General features: G+C 41.3%; 1 protein-coding gene across 1 annotated transcript in view; it reads right to left on the reverse strand.

The window, feature by feature from the left end:
• Positions 1-13,224, reverse strand: part of kcnq3 (potassium voltage-gated channel, KQT-like subfamily, member 3) — a 106,627-nt gene that overhangs the window by 16,670 nt on the left and 76,733 nt on the right. The gene's annotated exons all lie outside the window — the stretch shown is intronic.

The raw sequence follows: 13,224 nt of genomic DNA on the forward strand, positions 1-13,224 counted from the left end.
AATGTGACATAAACATACAGAAAGCACGCCACAGTGATCAGCCAACAGTGTAGATACTTAGAACGAACATTTTATTAGCACATGTCAGATTTTTTGTTTATTTCGTTTTAATTTGACTGCATGCACAGAGTTTCATTTAAAATGAGGCTAAATTACAGCACATATATAGCAAAATTCATTTCTTTCCGTTCCGCCTTTTTAATTTAACCGGGTAGGAGCGTTCATCCTGCTGTTCGTGCTGATCGGTTTAACTTCAGCGATTGTACTGCAGGCTCTCTGTTGCATAATGAATGTGTGCCTGGCAGATGAGTCGTTCAGAACTGGCTGAATTCAGACTAATCTCCACCGAGCAGGCCCGCTAACCACACAGCATCAGAAAAACAGCAGAATTTTCCTTTAAACTACCAAATTGTGAGATAATTGTGAAGCCAGCAGGCTCACTGACAACCTCCCACTGCTACGGTGAAATCTGCACACAGCACTTTAAAAAAAGGGTTTGATTTGGAAAAACTATTGCCTTTAAATTCAATGGACAAACCAACAAAGTCAGTTTAAGTCACCTGTATTTATGGAGCACATTTGAAAACTATAGGAGCTGATCTAAAGGACATTACATTAAAATATAATGACTATGAAAGTGTAACAAAGTGAAGCAGCACAATTAAAGGAGACCTGTTCTGCTCAAATGTCCTCTGATTGGCTGCCCCTAAACAAAACATCGGAACAGCAGGTGGGTGGGACTTCTGTGCCTGAGATGCCCATATTAGGGATATCTCCTCCGTATGACATCATACAGCGCCAGAAGTAAAAAAAAACTGAGTGAAGCTGAGTTTTTAGAGCAGGCTCCAGTCTGAGCTGTTGGCTCATGGGGATTTCCTTTACACACCCTGACCTGATACGATAATATCGTAAAATATAAACTGTTTAATATGAACAGCCTCCAAGAACAGGATAAACAATATGACAGAAAAAAAGGTTTATAAAATTATTCCTCTTTAGAAGGAAATAATGAAGAAAGAGTCTTGAGGTGAGTAAAACCAATTTAAAACAACAATAAAACACAGCGAGAAGGCTTGTAGGAGGAAGAATGTAGGAGGGCCTGTACACAACAGCAGATCTACAATCACGAGCAGCAGAGCTCGACATGATGCTGGATTTAAGAGCCTGGGGGCAGCGACGCAGACAGATCAGCCAGTTTTGGTTTTAAGGTGGAAGCGAGAATTAATAAAACAAATTCAAGCGTATTTATCATGACGCCAGTTAGCATGCTAACAGGTGGCATCAATTTTCCATGCCCTTAAGCAAAGCACTCAGTCTCTTTGTCCAAACACAGCAGCATCCAGGGTGATAAATCACCTCTTGGACCTGTAGTGTAATAAAGAAAGAGAGCCTGTTATCACATTTGTTCACCTTGTGCTCGTGTACGCACTGGTTGGTGGTCACATGATTATTAAAAATCCAGCTCTGCAGCAGCAGGATCATTGATCATCATCAGTAACCGGTGAAATAAAGACCCCAGCGTGGTCCTGCATGCAAACCCTAATGCAGATTTTTATTCACTCATGTGATTGTCATGTTTAACCTGTGAGCCGGCAGGATGTGAGTCATCATCAGAGTGCTGAACACTTCAACATGCACAGTAAATGAGTAACAGTTGACTGTAAATGGCTGCAGAGGTCACCAAGTGATGTTTACATGACGGTGTTAAAAGGTGTGACTCTTTGTGAACTCTAAACAAGCTGCATGAATCAATTACTGCAGTGGAAACAGCAAAATCATAGCCTGATGTTACAAGAGAGAAGCAAAACAGAATTAATCCCAATAAATCAATAAACAAATAAGCAATAACAATAAAAATAAAACAAAAGAAAAAGATAGAAAAAGGACAAAAAAGACTTGTATGTCTTGGTTAATGATTGCTACCCCTGAAACTGAATGAAAAAAGCCCCAATATAAAATCACACTTTAAAAAAAACTTACTATCCACAAATATAAGTCATCAGTGCCCTCGATTAGTTACCAGTAACTTTAAAGTAAGAAAAAAAAAAACAGAGGAAAAATGGGATGGAGCCAGAGGAGGAAGTACAGAGAGTATAGAGTGTATAAAAGAGCCGCTGGTTTGGTTTTCTGGAGCAACAAATGAACAAACTGAGATAAGAAGGTGACGAGCTAGGTTATCAGCTAATGCTAGCTAGCTAATTAGCAAGCTACGCAACAAACTAAGTTGGTGAGCAACAAACACAAGAACAAACAGAGCTGCTAAGTCATAACAGGTTGATCACCAGAACTTCTTTGACATATTATTGACAGGTAACTGTTCTAAAAAGCACCAACTGTGACTCAGAGGTTCAGTAGTTTAAATTAGCAGAGGTGAGGCCTAAAAGCAAGGCAGGCCAAACAAGATACCACCGATCTGATGAAGGCAACAACCAGAAGATACTCAGACTGTGGAGTACGACTGAATGCGTGGATCCTCGTTTTACTCAAGCTTTCAAATTGTTTGGCTTTCCACATAACAGACTTTCGGCTACAGAAACACACTGGGCTGTCAATCAAAGGAACCACACCCTTAACAGAAGTGTATCACCACCTGTACAGGTGTTAAACTGTCCATGGAGTCTAATCTGTTTTTGCAGCAGGCTGGGAAATTTTAACATTGGAGTCTATGGGGAATGACTCACATTTGGAAGACACTAGAGTAACAGAAGAATTTTAGTGTTTAAAGCTTCATATTCCAGCCTCTGAAAAACAGAATAAACAGAATAAAGCCCCAAATTCAATTCAATTCATTTTTTTTTTATATAGCCCCAAATCGCAACAACAAATCAATTTAAGGCGCTTAATATTGTAAGACCCCACGATAATACAGACAAACCTCAGCAATCATATGACCCCCTATGAGTAAACACTTTGGTGACAATGGGAATGAAAAACTCCCTTTTAACAGGAAGAAACCTCCAACAGAACCAGGCTCAGGGAGGGGCGGGGCCATCTGCTGCGACCAGTTGGAGGTGAGGGGAGGGAGGCACAAAGACAGGCAGGGGTGAAGGTGGGTCAGTGGATGAAATAGAGACCCCTGTGCAGTAAAAAACAACAAACACATTCAGCTAACTGGAGAAGATTTAGTAATTATAAGAGTTAAATCCTACTTCATTTGTCTGACTAATGACACGAATGCTAAATACATCAAGGTGAGCTTTAAAACAGGAAAGTAAAACTGTAGTTCAGTAGCTCATGTTTGAGCCTTAATAAAAACATATTAGTTGTCCTCTATAATAAAATGAGAGCATAAACTATTTATTGTCATTTCCACTTGATGAATCCTCTAATTCTTATTCTGTGCCCTACCACCTAAATATTCAGTCTTCCACGGTCTAATCCTGCATTTTAAAAAGCTCGTTCTGTTACCCTTACACTTATATTTAGCTTCCAGAGCTGAAATTAATTGGATGCACACGTACAAACGGCTATTTAAATGCTCCTGTAGAGTCGAGCACACTGTGGCTGGATTCCAGGTAGACTGGAGTTAACCGCCCTGCTATGATATACGACCCCGAACCGTGCTGAGCGAACTCAGCCGCAGGAAGGCAGCCAATTAACATTTATCCAGAGCGGCGTGTCCGGTATTCGCCACCATCAGCTCTGCAAAAGATTATTTTGTTCTTTCTCAGCTCGAGTGTGATGGAGTCATTTCAAAGCAACTCATCCAAGAGTTTCACGGCAGCCACGGGACAGATTCACTGATAATAAGAACCTCTGGAACACGTTATCATTTGCATAATTCGCAACACTACAGGCACACGAGTCGTCCAATTAGAGTCCAAATAAAGGCTTCTTGGTTTTTAACTTACTGTAGCCTAATCAAATCAAGTATTTACTGAACTGTCTTGCAGTATTTCATCAGGGTCATCGATGTAAAATGGTTCAAATCTAAAAATAAGTGCAGAAAATTTGCTGCTGGAGAAGCTTCGAGGCAGACGAAGATGAAGCAGCTTAACTGACAGATAAGTTGGGTTAACTCGATATAGCACAAAAATGGTTGAAAATGAGATTAAAGGAAACTATATAAGTTATTCTGTGGGGTTAACTTGTTAATGAATTTGTTTGGCCACTGCACAGTTAATTAACTGGTAAGACTAGTATCTCCAGGAAGACATGGATTTGGATATTTGGGGGAATGATCCTTTACTGTACATGTTTACATAAATGTAGGCGTGGATGTCAACAAGCCATCGATTGCTACACCGTTTAGATTCTTTTTCTAATCCTCCACCCTTCCCTTCCTGAGTCCTGAATCATTCATGGCCTGTTGTGTTGCCATTAGCCGGTGTCGACAACTCGGAGACGTTTCTGAAGTGCTTCGCAATCATAACAGCATCAATATTTCACAGCCAAACACCCTGAAGAGCTTTATCTAATTCACCTGAAAGAAATGATAGTTGAGCGCTTGCACATGTGGCTGTCACACGTTTCTCTGACTCTTCACAGCATTCCTGCCCTCTGAATTAAACTGGAGCGTTTCTCCTCAAAGTTATCCAGAGGACAGAGATAATCCTGGAGCGAGCGCAACCAGATCGATGTTAACTCGATATGATCCAACAGATACAGATCTGCAACACAACTGGCTTCCTATTCGGCTTCAAATAGTTTGTTCAATAAGGCACACCGAGCGCCGTCGATGCCCATTAGAGGCGACGCGTCGAGTGGAGCCGGGTGGAAATCAAACAGTCCGACTGAATCAGCAGGAAAAAAGTCAACCAAAGAAGACGTGGCAGGCTCAGGAGTGACCACGTGGCTTTGACGGGTTTAACAAGAGTCCAGCTCTTGAGTTGGGCCACAGCTAAACAGATAAATCAATAGAAGAGACACAGTCTTCACCATTTCAATCATCCACAGCTCCACACAGACAGCAAGTCCAGCTCAAGTAAATGAAATAAGTCCAGTCTAGTCCACCGATATCCACACCAGGTGGCTTCCTCAGGAGGTCTGACCCATAACAGTAGACTATGAAATGCCAGATTTTTATCCTGCTTTTTGATGTTCCAGCGAGAGTAGTGGCAAAATTAAGCATCTAGCTATAAAGTCCTGTTTCTGTGACAGCCAGCAGTGTTTCCACAGGAGGAAGTGACATAAATACACCCTGCGGTGACACCAACACCTCCAGCCTCACTATTAGTCTGTGTGTATGAGGTGAGGTAGTGTAACGCTCTTGGAAGCTCCATTAGCTTCCTGTTGGACAAATCAGTGAAGCATGCAGTCCAATCTGTGCTGTGATTGGCAATCGAGAGTTTCCTGATAGAGAAAACGGTCTTTCCATCCATTTTCTTTGCGATAAGGTCACGAGTGATTGATGAGAAGGGACTGGACCTGCAGCAATCGGTGAAATGATGGAGATTCGCACTAAGAAGAGGCACTGTTTTTAGAGAAAATGGTCTAGTGCCTGGAACAGCTTATACAGCGTTTGATATATGCGATAAATAAAGCGTCACAAGGCCAGAATCCAACAATGACCCAACTAAAGGAGACAGAGCTACAGCTACAAGGTAAAATCCTTTACTTTTAAAGCTCAAAAAAGCCACTGCAGACACTGAAATGTGTCCAAAAGTAAACGGATGGATAGTTATATTCCAATCATACTTACAAAATCCCCTCAGTTCTATCGTGTGTGACTAAAAATCGAAACAGCTAAAACCTAAAGTTCAGATTGAATTAGTTTATCTGTTTATGTGGACGAATGGTTTACTGTTATCAGAGGTTATGTGGCAGTAATGATGAGGTCATCCCACCTAAACTGCCACTCTCTCCGTTAATCCACCTTCCCTGTGTCAGCCCGGCAGATCCTCAGCTATGCCCGGTGCTGATACCACCCCTGAGGTTTCCTAACATCCAATTTGCCGACGAGATTCAATAAAGAGTGCCGACGACGCAATTCTGGCAGTTAATTTGCTCAGTAATATGCAAACACTGGTGGGAAAGGACAGCAGGAGGACTGGCGTTAATGACTGCAGTCACAAGGACGAGATGAGAGGATCTGTGGGAAGACGTTTGGACGCAGTCGAACATCATTGACGTGCTGCTATAAAGCGGAGCGAGCCTGGCGTTCACTGCTGGCTGACAGCTGCAGTTCTCTGACTCACTTAAATGTTACAGGGAGTTTTAGGACTTCAATATCTTTAACTTTGGCTTCGGAAATGACATTTTACAAAACTAAAAAAACGAGTTACTCTTTACCTGGGTGAATTTATTATTAGACACTCACTTCAGTTCAGAGTAATCAGATTTGATTTATCAAACAGTTAAATTATCCAAACATCCATTTTCTGAACCAGTTCAGTCACAGACAGCTGGAGCTGATCCCACCTGTGATCCTGTGAGCAGACATGAGCTGACAGGTTTGAACCAACACCCTCCAGCTGGTTGGGCCCTGGTTTTGAATCCAGGTAAATTAATTAGTAAACTAATGAAGACAACCGTTACATTAAAGCTTTGGCCTGTTTTGTTGTTATCCATGATGTGTTTCATGATCATATATTGTATGTATTGTATGCTGTACAAATAAATGGAAGACCTGCATACATGAATACCAGATTATCCGTATAACGTCAATAAAGCATGTGATGAAGTCACAGTTAAGTCCAAATTTTGAGTTAATAACCTGAAACTTTGACTTACAAATGGATTTTGTTTTCCAAAGCAGGTTTTCATAGAGATTAGCCAACCTCATCCAGTCATGTGCTTTGTATTTGGTTTGTTAGCTAGCTTTTCATTTATCTGTATTGTCAGGCAAGCTAGTGTTAGCTAACATTAGCCAGAAGAAACAGAGCTCAGGGTTTCAACCAAAAAACAATCTCTTGATGAACTGAACATCATGCTAATGCTGATCATAGTTTTTCACTGAGGGTCAAATTTCCATTTTATCAGACACACTTTGGTAGATAAAGCTAACAGCTTAGCTAGCTGGCTAACTTTGGCTTTTTTCTGCTTCATGTGACATGTCTGTCAGGCTTTTTCTGTACAAGGAGTCTGTTTATGGATGCTAGTGATCAGTGGACTCCACTTTGGAGATAATGTTAATTTTGAATTACAACAGTAATGGAAATATGGGTTGAATTTAAACAGAAAGTCTGATATCCTTTGGATTTTCATTTAAAAACACCCGAGTCCATTACACAGAGATAACACTGGCTGTTGTCTAGGAGGGTCTAATGTTTGAAAACATTAAGTGCATGTTTAGTCTAATCTTTAACTGTTCATTTTAAAGAAAAGTGTGACTTGGGTTTTTCACCCTGTATTCGGAGTAATACCCGACAATTTACTGATGAAGTAACTCATCAATCGGGTCACTTCCTGTCTTTATCATCTACAAAGACATCTTCTCCTCCTACCTTCACCGTTGGTTAGAGCACTTGGCTTCACCTTTATTGATGACTTTGGAAAATGCATTCTGCCCTTATTGATTTATCTGGGAAGCATTCTGAAATATGGATTAATTTTCCCTGAATGCTCCGTCTCCCAGGAGACTCCCTGCTGACCTCAACACTGCGTCTCAAAGCTGACAGAAGGTCAGATTTACAGGCATTTGCAGTGATCCTGACAGAAACCATGTTGGGAGTGATGGCTTTCACCTCCAGCACCTCCCCCTTTCCCTCCATCCTCCCCCACCGAGGACGGCCCAGCAGCTGGAGACAGGAAAAAGATATTCAGGCTGTGATTTGGGATTTGCTGATCAGGCAGAACACAGTGTTTCACTGGGGATATCCTGACCCCTGGATGTGCTGGCGCATGGTGTGTTTGTAGTTGTGTATCTGTGCATGTGTGTGTGCTTGGGTGCTCCCACGTGCAACCGCAGCAATGTGACAGCTGACGGCTTTAAAGACGTACAAACATGTTGATGTGGATCTTGCTGTGCTGCTCAGCTGCACATCAAATATGATCGACAACTTGACTTTCACCAGCTATGTTAGCTAAAAGCTCTGGGAATTTGTATCCAGGGAGGACGGTATTATCCTTCTGCTGTAATGGATACCTGAAATTAAATGTATTTAATTACATATATATAAGACTTTGCAGGTAAAACTTTAAGCAAGTACAAGACAAACTCCATCACTAAGAAAATACAACAACCATAAAGGGAAGTTAGTGCTGGTTAACATTAGCCCAAGAAAGACTGGTCAAGGCTAGATTTGTTCCCATGATCCCCCTTGCTGACATTTACTGTAGTTTTCCCTGAGGGCCAAATTATTTGGCAGGACAACTTCATGAGAATAAACCATGGACAGTTTAATAAATGGACTAGTACTTCTATAGCACCTTTCTACTAATAGTCTCATTTACCCAATCACTCGATGGATGAATCAGGGTTCAGATTCTTTATCTTCAGTATTTTCAGATTGCACTGTAGCTGGACGGTGTTTCTACACAAGTTTGTCGCTTCCATTCAAACTGCACAGCAATATTCCAGCGATCAAAGCAATCACAAGGAAGTTTCTGCCAACCACCTGGTGAAATTTATCCCTAGTGTCAAATGGCTGCCAGTGGGGTCAATGACCAGTCTGTAGATCTGCACGAGTAGGACTTTAGACTCTAGGTCTGTGTGCCTGAACTTTATTCTACATTGTCACCATGACTGTCACACATCCAAAATCATGCACAAGTTAACATTAACATTGTTAGTAGTCACATGCCTGCAATACCTTAACATAACTAAAAGTCTTTTAGTGACTATTGATATCACCATTAGCAAAAAACAAATTTAAAAAGCATGTTTAGACATTGTTGTGTTAGCTTCATTTTTCAGATCTGGAAGTTCTACTACTACCAAAAGCACACATAAGCCTTATCTAAAGCCACATAAGAGATTGTTTTTTAGGTCTTTATGTAGAGTTTGTGCTGTGTTAAAGGCCTGTTATTTGTTGATGACCACTAATAAATGACCATTAGGTAGTGTCTAAGCTGATGTTGGCTAGCATTTCTTCTGAAAACACTAGGTGGACATACTGTAAAAACAAAGGTCTTCAGTCACCGAGACTCAGTCACAGGCCCGGTTTGACTTTTCTGTTTCACTTACTTTGTGTGTTTACTCACTCCCTGATTGAGCAAACAAAATGAGATAATTAGTCAAACTAATCAGATTCATTTAAGCTAATTATGGAATATTTTTTAATTAGCTTAAAAAAAGCCACAGCAGCAAACCCACATCAGAGAGTCTCCTAAAGCAGCCGAGGAGTCAATAAGCTGCAGAGATGATGCTGATTACTCAGGAAAACATCTACCTGCTGGATGCATCACACTCAGGTCGAGTGCTGACTTTGAGTTTCTCTCCGTCCTTGTGAAGTGCCAATCAAATCGACTCATTCAGTCACAGCATGAAGTCATCAGTGGCCTCACGGGACTGAATTCAGAGGTTGGACGAGATCAATGGACTCTGTTTTAATCTCTCCTTCTGTGTCTGCTTGATAAAGATTTATGAGTGTTCAATGATTTGAACAAGGACATCATGCATCCTAAAAACAGATCACACTCTTCATGTTGAGCTTGGTTTTCATCCCGGACGAGCCCCCACTTATGTTACGACACCGGCTCAAAAGCATAACATCAGAGTGTAGGTAGGAAGAGGATCTGATAGGTCAGACTGTCACTTTATCATCTTTACAAGCTAAGTCACATTAGCTGGTAGAGATGATAAAGTAAACCTGTGAGTGTTTTGCACCCTGTACTTCACTCATTTCAGTGACTTGAAACTCCTGTGATCTGTTCTTATTTTACAGTAAAAAATATAAGTTAACTGAGGCTGCTGATGATGAGGAGACAACAGGGGGAAGCAGGAAGGTGAGAAACACCTGAAAGTCAGAAATGGGCCAAATTAAATTTGGTAATGCTGGGCAGACACTGTGCGATTTCTTCAGTCGCGTTATTCAGCTTCTGCTCAAACTGTACGATTGACTCGCAGGGGTTAGAAGTTCATAGGTCACGATGCTCTGATGCGACCTGAGTGCTCACACTGTGCGTCCATAAAATGAAGGTTATAACAGAAAATCTGTCGCTCGCTCTCCCTCTCTGTCTCTCACTCACACAGACTCACACCACCACCATCAACTTTGCTAAATTGCTAATGAAAAACATTGATCAGGCAGCTGTGATTGAGCAGCAATGTAAATCCAACTATTTTCACGGTTGTTGTGGTCGTGATAATTTTGTGAGGCCACATCGAAAAGACTCAGATGAGCTTTCCAAAGTTCTACAAGTGCCTCCATCGCTTGTGTCCAGATCACATGCTGCACTGCCGCGCTGCTCCGTCTTTTTCACCGACGTTTATGTGTTTGCGCGTGCGCAGTGTGAGCGGCTGCAGTGACACCCTCACGAGCGATTGATGATCGGGAGCTGGTCGTGAGGTGTTAATCGCTTCTCGTTACCCCACGTATACTACACGATGCACGACGCACGATGAAGGCCAAACTCGGGCCGATCACCAAAACGGTCGCACGACTCAAAAATCGGCTCAAAACGGGCCAAAAATCGCACAGTGTGAGCCCAGCATAAGGTAGAGTAAGTTAAACTCATCAGCTGGAGTTAAGAAATGTGGAGTTAAAATGTGTTTATTTTAAATGCATTGGTTACATCAAAACTGGATTGTTTGACCTTTGACCTTTAGATGCAGATGTACAGGCAAGTCTTGTCCTGTCGGGGGGACTCGTCTATGTTTTGTGGAGGAATACGTATGTTAGCTCCTTAATTCTGTTGGTCATTGGAAAAAAAATATCCAGATCCCAAAGAAACTGAAAGTAACTATGAGATAATGACCTTCTATTGATCTATGACATCAGTACACACTTTTCTGAGTGGTCTCAATCACTAGTTTTAGGTCTCATTGATTATAGTGTAATTTTTTTAAATTATGGTCACATTTAAAGAAGAAAGAAAGAGAGAGAAAAACAGTAGTAATGAAAAACAAGCAGCGCTCGGAGACGTCTGGAAACTCTGAGTACAAAAACAGTCTGGGCACTGGGAGGAACACAGGCTCACAGGAGGGAGGTTACTAATTAGACACTGGGGAGATTATTTCAACACAGGTAAACCCAGTGAAGGCAGGACAAACAATTACAAAGGAGGAAAAACTGACCGGGAATAACAAAACGGAAAAAATGAAATTACTTTAAATGCAAACTCAAACCACGAGACAATAATGACTTCAGGCATATTCAGTTTTTTTCTGGTTTTATTTTTGGTTGTTTAAAAAACAAACTTCATGTTGGACGTATCGCTACAGCCGGCTGGATGAGAGGTAAACAAATAAGTCTGACACTTCATCCTGAAAAAGTCTAAAACGAACTGCAGATGCAGTTTAGTGTTAACAAAACACGAAGCTACTTTAGTCAAAACAAAGCTATTATTAACATAAGCAAGAATTTATATTTGGTAATATGGCTCTGAGGCCTGAAGGCTGAAACAGAGGTAAAGGTGGGTTGCAAAGTGGCTGCAGATGAGCAGCAAACGTAGGCAGGATAAGGCTACATAAAAAAACCTGCTTTCTTTATAAGATTTGCCAAGTGTTTGAAAAGTATCAGCTGGGACATCAGCTGCTGTGGGCTGACTCTACTGTTGTAAGTTATGCTTGATTTGTTTTAAAGTTAGTAAGTCCTGAAAAGCCTGCAGCGCCGTGAAAAAACACGGGTTGAAGGAAAACAGAGAAAAATAAAAACAAAATCCGACTGAAAGCTTTATGCATCAGCAGTTTGTTTGGTCGTCACAACCTCCAAACGAGTGATTTATGCTCCTGTACATGAACCTTTATTTTTCACCTGTCTGGCCTCAGATGCACTGATCTGTTTCCAATATTGCGAAATGAATATTTTCCACTTTCAATGGGTGGAAAAACTCCACATTTGGAGGGTGAAGGGTTTGGGTGGAGTTAATCATTTTCCAGTTAAACAATTTTGACTCCTGCACCTGACAAAGTTCTGCTTCATTTGGCATATCTTTAACATTTTTAGTAATTTAAAACAAATTTTAAAAGATTGTGTGTTGTTGTTAAAATCCACGAATGAATCTGTGCCTTCACTAAAAAAAGTGACAGTTGATGTCAATGATCACGAACAAATAAATTACTTTTCATGGCTATTTCCTGTTTTTGCTAATTGACCATACTGATTGATCACATTAATGAAACATTTCATCCTTTTCGATCTCTGCGACTCCTCAGGCTCACAAAGGGTTTTATTTTTTTAAACCATGGTAGGTTTAGCTGAATGCCAGCTGACTGTCACTTTTGAGCTCTCTCCATCGACTTGAGTCCTCATCACTCCTCTTTCACAGCTTCTTTACTGGTTATTCCAGTCTCCAGTGTATCTGGCTACCAAAGGAAGGTAAAGGTTTATTATTCTTTCCGTTTTGGAGATGTTGTCCTTGTTTGCAGGCAGAAATGCACGCTGAAAACACTGCAGCCAAAATAATGTACCCTCAGTTTTTGTCAGCTGCCACTTGACGAGGCTCCAGTACGCTGTGAATAAAACATCTCTTAAAGTCACTGCAGAGAATCAACCTGCCCGCCTCCCGTCACTCTGGGTCAGAGCTCATGTTTATTCTGCTGCTGATACAAAGCCGGAGAAATGGGAGCAGCTCATGCAGATCACCTCGACTCGCTGGGTCTGATCGAAGCATTCGCCTCAAACAGCAGAGCTGAAGGAGCCGACAGGGGTGAACGTAGCGAACAGATAAAGTAATGCAGATCTGCAGCAGTTTAAAATCACTGACACTTCCCACCATGGTTTCCTCTGGAGGGGAAACTGACGCACTCCGCTGACCTCATCTTTGAAAAGTTAAGGACCAAATCTCAAATACCGAGAGCTAATTATCTTAGATTTCCTGGCCGTATAATTAGGGTCATTCCAAAGGAAATGAGGTTCAGTAACGCCTCCCTGCCTCTTGGTTGGAAAGATGAGTGAAAGACAAATATGGCTGCCAAAGTCATACTTCAGTAAAATGTAAATGTCTCCGAACTCACACAAAAAATCAAACCGACAGATGAGACTTAAAGTCTGAAGCTCTGTGAGAATAAATGTAAAATACAAGGAAGAAAGAAGAAGTCAAATTCAAATAAAGCAGGAATGAAAGAAGCACGAACGAGAGAAGGAAGAGACACAAAAATGATAAGGGCACACGACAGGAAATGAGAAGGGAGGGAAAAACAGAAGAAGAAGAAGAAGTACCACTGGAAAGTGGAAAAAG

Source organism: Oreochromis aureus, linkage group 18 (assembly GCF_013358895.1).
Source record: "Oreochromis aureus strain Israel breed Guangdong linkage group 18, ZZ_aureus, whole genome shotgun sequence".
In the NCBI taxonomy this organism is placed as follows: Eukaryota; Metazoa; Chordata; class Actinopteri; order Cichliformes; family Cichlidae; genus Oreochromis; species Oreochromis aureus.